Source organism: Sceloporus undulatus, chromosome 1 (genome assembly GCF_019175285.1).
Source record: "Sceloporus undulatus isolate JIND9_A2432 ecotype Alabama chromosome 1, SceUnd_v1.1, whole genome shotgun sequence".
Taxonomy (NCBI): domain Eukaryota; kingdom Metazoa; phylum Chordata; class Lepidosauria; order Squamata; family Phrynosomatidae; genus Sceloporus; species Sceloporus undulatus.
The window spans coordinates 225,239,807-225,250,182 of record NC_056522.1 but is presented as its reverse complement, the minus strand read 5'-3'; positions in this window follow the sequence as shown (position 1 = coordinate 225,250,182).

The window sequence follows — 10,376 nt, the reverse complement described above, 5'->3', positions numbered from 1 at the left end:
GAGAGGGGTGACATTAGGACATTAGGAATACTCACTGGTGAAGACTCCAGGCATTAGTAAACTAAGAGGCTGTGCAGACCGCCCCAAGGGATGGCCTGCAGCCATCTCCAGCGACAACCACACACTGCAGTCCTGATCTGGCCTTTCCAGGGTGCAAAAATGAGCTGCAAAAAGTAGCTCCTTTTTTGTGCCCTGGCTCCGTGTCTTTAAGGTGCTCCTTTGGTGCTGCATCATATGGATGCAGTGCCAGAGGAGCACCATGATGCTGCGCCCCATGTGGAGTGGCACGCAGCATCATGCCACTATGGGGGCAGAGTCAAGGCATGTGTTGTATGGTGCCATGCCTTGACCCTGCCCCCAGGCCAGCCTTAATTACCAGTCTGCATAGCTGCTAAATAACTTTTATTTGGAAAGAATATGAAGGAACACACATACAAGACTGACTCACTCTAATATCTCTAAAATCAAGCATACAGAGCTAACTGAAATGGAAAGTGAAAGAGGATAGCAGAGTTTAAGGACTGAACTGAGGGGGTAATATCTACATGTCCTGAAGAATGGTTCACAGAAAGCAGAATGACTCAAACCATGAGGTTTGAGAGCACCAGTCTCAGGCACACTTCCAGAAACAGATGGAGTGCGAAAAACAAAGAGAGTGCAGTGGCAACTCAGACTGAGGTCTGAGAGCAACATCCACTGGACAAAGCAGGGGTGGTGACTATAGCAAAGAGGCTAAGTTTTCCTAGTCATATTTATACTTTAAAACTTGCCACAGGCTTAGGTAATTTTATGGCAAAGAAAGACTTGATGGCCATTCGGAAGGAGTAAAAGCATTCCTGGATGGCTTACTTTGATATCAAAAAGATGAAATTTGGATTGATAGTTGACTTCACAACACCTTGACAAGATCTGGAGTACCTCAAAATTGACCTCTGGACCTGCCAAAGTTTGTCACCCTGATCTAAATATTTAAATAAAATTTAAAGCCTAATAAAGAAAAAAATGTTTTATTTTAAAATTCTTGGCATAAGGTGGCCTGACAGGAAGGTTGACTAAAGAGAATATGTTACCGACAGAACAATTCTACACATCTCTTCAAAAGTAAGTCACAGTATGTTTGGTGGGCCTTAGGTCTAACCTGCACAACAAAACTAACACAGTGTGACACTTCTTGAATTGCCCTGGTTCAGTGCTATGGAATGCTTGAATTTGTAATTTTGTGAGCTATGTAGCCTTCTCTCTTGGGGAGGTCTGATGACACAATAAACTACAAATCCCAAGATTCCATAGAATGAAGCAGTTAAAGTGGTGTCAATATGCATTATTTTTGCTGCGCAGATTGGATCTTATTGTCAGGAAAGTGTGAATTGAATTGTGGGGTGAATAGACAAAAGCAAAATAATAGTTTACAGAACTATTATTGATTGGGTAATAACACTGGGCAGTAAGGATCAAATCAGTGTTGTATGGTTTAGTGTAAATTACTGAAGAAAAGTATTTATCCAGTGGGTGGAGGAATCATAGCTCAGTAGGAGAGCACATGCCTTGATTGCAAAAGATTCTGGTTTTAGTCTTGAGCTTCTGCAAGGATGTCTGGGAAAGAACCCTGCCTGAGACTCAGGAGCTACAGTCATTGTTGACAAGTACTGAGTTAGATGATTGAAGACAAGGGAAACTTCTCATATACAGTAGCTCCTGCTTCATGGCTGTTGAATAAACCCAGTCCACACTGGACTGTCTTGAGATCTCAGCCCCTTTGCATTTTAAAGAAGTTATATATCTATTATCTCTGAGTTTCCCCAGGCATGCTGAGACTTTCCTGTTGTTTTGCAGCAGCCATACTTTTTGCTCCAATCCTGTCAGCACTCCCAGCTGAGTTTGTTATTAGAAGGAGTTATGTTAAAAGAAATTTTGAATGTTGGTTTACCACAGTCATTTTGATAGTATATCTCAATAATTTTAAGGTCGACACTATTTTTTATTCACCCCTGATAGTTGGATGTAAGATTGTGCACCCCTGCAATTTGCTTAAAGTTATTTGCTTAAAGCTATTAGATGTTTTATTGACTTGAATGTGTGAATTTCTGGAGAAATGGAATTCTGTTTTGTATTTTACAGCCAGTAAACAGTCCTCAACCAAAGTAAAAGTTTAAACTTGGTAGTTATGCCATTTAACAGACATAAGAATATCATGAATTTGTTTAAACAATTTGGATCTGGGTATTTAAAAGTAAATAACTTAAGTACAGCTATAATATTATACCTGGTTTATTGAGAAAGAATCATCTCTTCAGAATACAATTTTCAAATGCAATAACCAAAGTTAACCACATATATATATATATGTGTGTGTGTGTGTGTGTGTGTGTGGAGCGGGGGGGGGGAAGCAAACAAAACTCAGAAACATATGTAGGAAGCAGCCTGTTCTTTTTAACATGCACCAGTTATAAGTGAGGCAGCTAAGAGATTTAATTGGTAAAAGTATTAGAGTAGATTAAAGCACATACAATATACAATTTGTCAAGAGACTGTTGTATTTAGCAAAGGAGGGAGAAGCACTGTACAAAAAGTAGTTTGAAGCCACAGCTACAGCAGAAATGGCTGCATCTTTATTAATCTCACCTAGAAATTGACTGCTAGGTTTCAAAATGTTATGCAGTTAGTTGTTCACCTTCAGGGGAGGCATGAGAGTGCCAACATCCCCCTTCTTTCCCCAACTCCAGCAAGAAGCATATGCTTATGGTTCAGGAGGGGATCTTAATCCTCTTTTTCTTCCCTCCTTCCTCTCAAGGGCAACTGCTCTCTCTAGAACTCTCCTACCTTCCCATGCTAGGTTTGAGATTATTGCTGCAATGGAGCTGTGATTATTAATTCAACTTCTAAAGTCAATTTAAAGAGAGGGAGGCATGTCCTTAAAAGCAGAGCAGGCTACAACTCCATTGACTTCTTTTGTATAGATAGTACAATTGCCTTGTCACATTATAGAAGTTGTATAAATTTTAAAGAACTATTTAGTATAGTGCTTTGAATGCTAGACTGGGTTTTTGGGGGACCAGGGTTTGCATCCCTGCTCAGCTATGGAAACCCACCATCTTGAGCAAGTCAGACCCTCTCAGCCTCAGGGGAAGAACCCCCTTCTGAACAAATCTTACCAGAAAAATTCTGCAATAGGTTCACCTTAGTGTTGCCATAGATTAGAAATGACTTTCAGGCACATAACTACAACACAACAGTCTAATCACTGCTAATAATAATAATAATAATAATAATAATAATAATAATAATAATAATGTTCTTTGTTTTGTTTGTAATTCTTATTGGGTTGAAATTTAATTAAGGAAAAACTCAGAGGAGCACAATTGTGGTTTCTAAATTTTCACCATTTTTGGTGGTATTGCTTTCTGTCTCAAGGCGCAGTTTAAAATACTTGCAATGGAAAGAATCAACCAAGTTCCCAGCCACTTTAAATGAGCTCTTAGGAGAAGTTTTCCATTCCAAGGTTATATACCTTCAACACATCTTTTCATGCAGGTAGTTATGCTCTTTTAAGGAAAGATGAAAAAATACGACGTGTACATTATGCCTCTTATAGAGTGTGAAATTGACATGAAATAGAGTTGCATCTCTATGAAAAGGGAAGGTTCAGGCTTCAGAGATGAACTTTGCCTACCCCGACCTATTTTTTTCTGAATCACTGAATGTCACTATCCATGCTTTAAAAATATTTCATTAAGGGATGCAAAGTAACTTATAGAATTCCTCCTGTAATACATGTATAGTTAATCCACTCATAGATAAACTGTCAAATCACCATACTGTAAGTGCCTTAATATCCCCATGATCCAGATGTATTTTGATATCACATTCCTGGACGCCAGCTGTAGAGGCTGTGATGACCTCCAAAACACTGGACAAGGTAGTATTTTGAATATGGCACGTGGGCTCCAAAGATGTGGATGGCTGAAAACAAAGGATGAAGGAGTTTGATAGTGGATGCAATCCTACCATGCTTTGCATTTCTTATGAAAACTGAAAGTCAAAGATGGGTTCTTGCCAACAGATCAAACAACACCAGATTCCCTTTAATCCCCTGTTGTGTTCCTAAATCCTTCCTGTCTACCCATTTTTGGGGACTCCAGGTCTTGTTGGTGTGTTATAAAGTCAATAAAGCTACCACCAATTAAATTAGTCTTTTTCATCTTCTAGATATCAAGGCAGCCTACTACATTGGAAACCTTTTGGTCCATCTGAAGGGCTATCAAGTCTTTGTTTCCCATAAAACCACCATAGCCTGGGACTAGTTTTAAAGTACAGTGTGCCCGCACCATATGCAGACGTACCATATGTGGCTTTCAGTTTACGCTGAAGCTGCGCAACAGAAGTAGCAATGGTGCATGTGCATGAGCCCCATTCTTTTCAATTGGGCTTGAGCATAAGTTGGGGTGGGTCTGGAACGGATCCCTGTGTAAGGGAAAGGCCAACTGAATAAATATGACCAGGAAAACCTAGATGCTATAAACTCCCCCCACCCCCCCCCCCCCCCCCCCCCCCGCTATGCCTAGTTGTTGTCGCCCTCAGATTTCAGGTCTGAGCCGCTCCTGCTTTCTGCCTACCATTTTTCAAGACAGGTAGATAATACCCCTCAGTCCAGCCCTCATACTCTGCTATCCCCTTTCACTTTTCTGCTTCAATTAACTCTGTATGTCACAGTTTGCTCTGTGAAGCATTCTCATATGTTTGTTCTGTCATATTCTTTCCAAATAAATGTTCTCTTATTTCACCAATGCCTGGAGTCCCCATCAGCAAGTCCTGGTAAAATTAGTGCTTCCGGTACTGATGTATCCCCCTCTCACAAGCCAAGCTAAATAATTTCCCAGTGTATCAAAGATAGACTGCTAATGGTAGTGGAGATTCTCTGAGCCTCACATCTTTTTGGGTAATAGTACATAACTTTGGCATAAAGGTTTATTACTTTCCAAAAATTAGATCTTATTTTCTTCCTTTTTGGATCTCCAGTCCCCAGACAATATTCCAGCCAAGCTTGACCATCTCGAGGTGGCTCTGTCATCTGCTGTCAGTCTTTTGCAGCCCTGAGACCTCATTTCCAATTTCTGTCTACCTTCCAGATGTTAAAAAAAATGGTTACTGGGGGAAGGGAGGACAATTTTCAGTTATGTTTGCTGCTTTGAATAAATAAATTATGTACTCAAGCTGATGAAATTACTCACAAGTTCAGAAAGATATAGCTTAAGGCCTCTTGATAGAGAAAACTTAACTTTGGGCCCAAAAAGACAGCTGTATAGGGGAGGCTTGATGCCACCCCTTTGAATGCCAGACTGGGGCCACAGCAACCCCATGCCACAGCCTCAATCCATCTTTTTTCTGGCACTCAAGACTAGATTACTGCTGATGCCCTAAAATAGTAGCCTTTCGGCACTCCTGTGGTAAATGCCATGTCACCGGAGCACTGCAACGCTGCCCGCTTTCTGGTCAGGTGGGCAGTGTGATGCTGGTTTGGGGGTGGTGATGGGGCATGCCTCATCTGATGGCCATGCCCCCACACTGCCCCAAAGCCAGCTGAAGCTGCTGGTCTGTTTCGTCCCTAAATTTCAAATTTTACATACCAGTTAGAATAATATATTTATGAGGGTAGTGCTCTATGACTTCTTAACCTTTTCATATCTTAGGGTATCAGCAGTTAATCTGGTCTTGATAAATATTTCTTTACTAAGGGGCTTGACAGATGGGCAGCTCAGTGCCACCCGTCTTTCCCCCTCATTGGTGCCGCAGCAGCCACACCACGCAGCACCAATGCTCTGCCAAAAAGAAGCTGCTTAGAGTGATTTCTTTTTTGCAGCGCCGCAAACAGGAAAGGGTGCTGCCATGATGCCACTTCCTGCCTGCGATGTGCAGATGCTGTGCCATCATGGCAGCCCCCGTGTGGACCGGAGGCCGCCATGATGGTGCCGTCGCCACGTGCTAGGGTTCGGGAGCATGTGGTTGCTGTGTGCTCCCGAACTCCAGTTTCGGCCTGGTTACGGCACTTCCCGCTCATCTGTAGTGGGCCTCACTTTCTATTCCAACTTTCTACCAATCTATTCAGGTCTTCCTGAACAGATGACCGGCCAACAGAAGAAAACCTAACTTGTTGGACCTTTCTTTTACTGCAGTCACTGTTTGTTGGTATACTGTTTACTTTTAAGTTATGTTTTATACTGTAAAATGCTTAATTGCATTTTAAGGGGGCGGTATTGGGGGATATATAATGCATATTTTAATGTTGTAAGCCACCTCAGTTGTGTTGCACAGAGGGGTGGGATAAAATAACATTTAGTATTATTATTTATTAACATGGGACCCAAAATGAGTTCAAATATAAGTTGTAAAACAACGCATAATAGAAAAAGTAAGAAAATAATAAACAATTACACAAACATAAAACATTAATTTTAAATCAGGCAGCTAAAGCACAGTTATAATAAAAATTCAACATGCCCCAGTTCAAGGACCTCCTTCAGTCAAAGAACTAGTAAGCAAACAGGGTCTTTGCAACTGACAAATTCAAATTAAACCTATTTCCTGGAAGATCTCTGGTTATATTAATCTCACTTCTTTTGACAGAATTAAGTAACAGTGACTACCTGTATACACATAGAGATGAGAGAAACCAATAATGTTGTATAACCATATAAATACGCTCATTTTTAATCTGAATTAAAATATATATCATGGACCTAATATAAAAGCCTGCTAGGGTAGCCAGGTTTTCAAGTCCTTTATGATTTTACATTCTTGCTAGGAAAAGGGTGGGTGGGTGGGTGGTGCTGGTGCTGCATTAAGCATCTCCTGGAGACCCACACAGCCAGACAACTTCACTGCTGAAGTTAGTCTCATGGTGGTGCTACGAGGTTTGAAAAAAGAGGAAAAGACTTTCATAGGGACTATCTATTTAGATGGTCCTTGCTACCTTCTTAGTCTCATTTGTTTCCTGGAATGCAAAGTGGAAATGAAAGAAGCAGGAGTATGTAATGATGGCTTTTTAAAGAGTCTCATTAACAAACCTCAACATAAACACATATACCTCTTTCCAAAGTGTGATAGTGGAACAGTTTAATCTTTCTGATGAAGGCTATGAGATTTTTTTTTGTCTCTCTTTCACTAGATTGTTAGCCACTGTTTCTTGTCTTTGCCTGCTACCCAAAACAGCCTTTTCAGGATTCAGTTATCCTTGCTGTCATGACAGAGCAATAACAATGGCACAAGGTAAAATGTCAGCAAATCAAACCTCCCCGCTTCTCCTTCCAGTCTCATTTAACTGTTACTGGTGTAGTATATACATGATGTATACTGTATAACATTCTGTTTTTATTTCACTTTTTTCTTCAATTGCTGCTATCTGCCAGTCTGAGGGTGGGAGGAAAATATACATAAATGACTAAACAGGTCATTGAACACAGCAGTGGCTCTCAAACCTGTGATCCCAGAAGTTGTCCACCTACAGAACCCACCATCCCTAATCATATGGCTAGTGATTAAGAGAGTGATAGTCCAACAACACTTTGGAACCCAAGGTTGGGAAACACTGGACTAGACAGTAAGGATTAAGAGCCTAGCTATCCAAGCAACCTCCAAGTTAAAGGGCTGCAAATTGATTATTTGTTTGTATAATGTTGACATTATGTGGGTAAATTTTCTGCCCCAAGAGCCTAGCTAGTTGGCTTTCTGTATGGCATTCAGTTTGGCCCACAGTGTGGTTATAGGCATCAATGCTTCCACCTGTCTTGGATGACTTTCCTAGTCATGTATGGCTGGGATGGATGTCGTTGCTCTCCAGATGTTTTTGGAATATCACTCCTAGCATTCTTCTCCATTTAGCTATGCTTATTAGGGCTGATGGGAGTAGCAGTCCAACAGCATAGAATCATAGAGCTGGAAGAGACCTCAGGGGCCATCCAATCCAACCCCCTACCATGCAGGAAGACACAATCAAAGCACCCCCAACAGATGACCACCCAGCCTCTGTTCAAAAGCCTCCAAAGAAGATGACTCCACCACTCTCTGAGGGAGTGTGTTCCACTACCAAACAGCCTTAGTGTAGCAAGTTCCTCCTAATCTTTAGGTGGAATCTCTTTTCTTATAGCTGGAATCCATTGTGGAGCAGGAGAAAAAAGCTTGCTCCATCCTCAGTGTGGCACCCCTTCAAATATTTAAACAGAGTTATCATATCACCTTTTAAACTTCTTTTCTGCAGGCTAAATATACCCAGCTCCCTAAGTCGCTCCTTATAGGGTATGGTTTCCAGACCTTTCACCATTTTAGTTGCCCTCTTCTGGACTGGCACCTGGAGGGCTGCACTTCCCCAGTCTTGATGTACACTTTGGGGTCAGGAAGTTAAGACTGAAGTCAAGCTGGGTCACTGTAGATTAATTAAATTATCAGATGTGGTTAACCAGCAAACCTGTCTGATGTGGTGACCCTTCCTTCCATATGCCAGGAATTGGTACGATATTTGTGCCATGCAATTATCATATTGGCATAATTTTCTGCAAACTCAACCTGGACAAGCAGCCAATGGTTCAAGGAATGACATTGGCCTGTGTGATACCACTTTATGTAGCACAGCTGTTGATAACAGATCTGTTAGACCATTCAAAGATCATTGTTGTGGCAGTTCTGAATTGTTCAGCAGGTTATTTGCAACATACAGGATATTTACCGTTACAGTATATACAAATCTTCTGCAAATAAAAGAATCCTACTTTAATTTAAATTTCAGATTGCCCTATCGTTATGATTCAAGAGATGTTAAATTATACCAAATCTGTATTGTTAATGCAGATTGTTAATAGTTAAAGAGTTCCTGGACCTTGGATTAATTGTTCATCAGAACAGGGACTGTAGCCAAAAAATCAAAAGAAGACTAGGACTGAGAAGGGCAGCTATGAAAGAACTAGACAAGATCTTAAAGTGCAAAGATATCAAGCTGAATGCCAAAGTTAGGATCGTCCAAGCCATTGGATTTCCCATCACCATGTATGAATGTGAGAGATGGACAGTGAAGAAAGCTGATAGAAAGAAAATTAACTCATTTGAGATTTGGTGCTGGAGAAGAGCACTGAGGATTCTGTGGACAGCAAACAAAATAAATAAATGGAACCAAGAAGAGATCAAACCTGAACTCTCCTTGGAAGCCAAAATGACTAAACTGATGTTGTCATACTTTGGCCACATCACTAGAAGAGAAGACTTGCTAGAAAAGACAACCATGCTAGGTAAGTAGAATAAGAGGAAGACCACATACCAGATGGATAGACTCAATTAAGGGAACCATGGCCATGAGCCTGGAGGACCTGAGCAGGACTGTTGAGGACAGGGGAACTTGGAGGTATCTCATTCACAGGATCGCTAAGGCTGACTTGAAGGCACTTAACAAGAACAACAATTGATTGAAATGGCCCAAAGTCTATACTGTAATTCATTTTACATGACAAAATTGCTATCAGACTTTGCTCATATGGATGAACCACGAGCTCTTCGTTACCAATATAGGCATCTATTCTACATAGTCTATGAAGAATTGTTTGTCTCCCTAATGCATTCCATACATGGACATTTTGATAACTAAAAGTTGTCAAAATTAAGTTTTTGCTTTATCTATAACAAAATATATCAAATTAACAGCAGAAGGGTTTTGTGTGTGTAAAGAACCCAACAAACACATGCAAAGAAAACAAAGGAGAGTATTTTATTATCAAGGAGTGTAGAATATCTATACAGAATTCAGAGATGGTAGAACTCTGTTATCATGCAGAGGATATTCTGTAAAGCACTGTGGCTAGTAGTAATACAGTAGCAATTATGCTATTTATGTTCAGAACTTTCTGTCCATTCGCTATTTATACTGGATACCTTGGGGAGAGTCCGCAACCCTCTGCCTATTTCCTGAGAGGTTTTTGCTTTTTATCTTCAAGGATTTGTCTAGAGTCTGACCTCTCCTTTAGGGCAGGCATATTGCTTAGTGTTTAGCTCATTTACTTAGTCAGCTAAATAAGTGCCAAATATTGTTCTCTTGCAGGATGCTCTTCCTGGAATTCCACAGCACACCAAAGAGACATTCAGTGGGAAAATGAAAATAAGGTCAACTTTCCCTCAGGAGTGCAGAATACAAGAAATATGCTAACACTGCCTGAGACTTCCTTCCCAGAAACCTCGAAGCCACTTCAGCAGCCCAGTTAATTCTAACCTATTTTGAATCCACAGTAATTCCAGCACATTCTCATTCCCAGTACTAAAATGGAGGCTGATGCCAAGAGCAAAAAGCCCTTGCTTTCTAGAGAAAGCATGTTTCACTGTAGGATAATGATGATCTTCTTCAT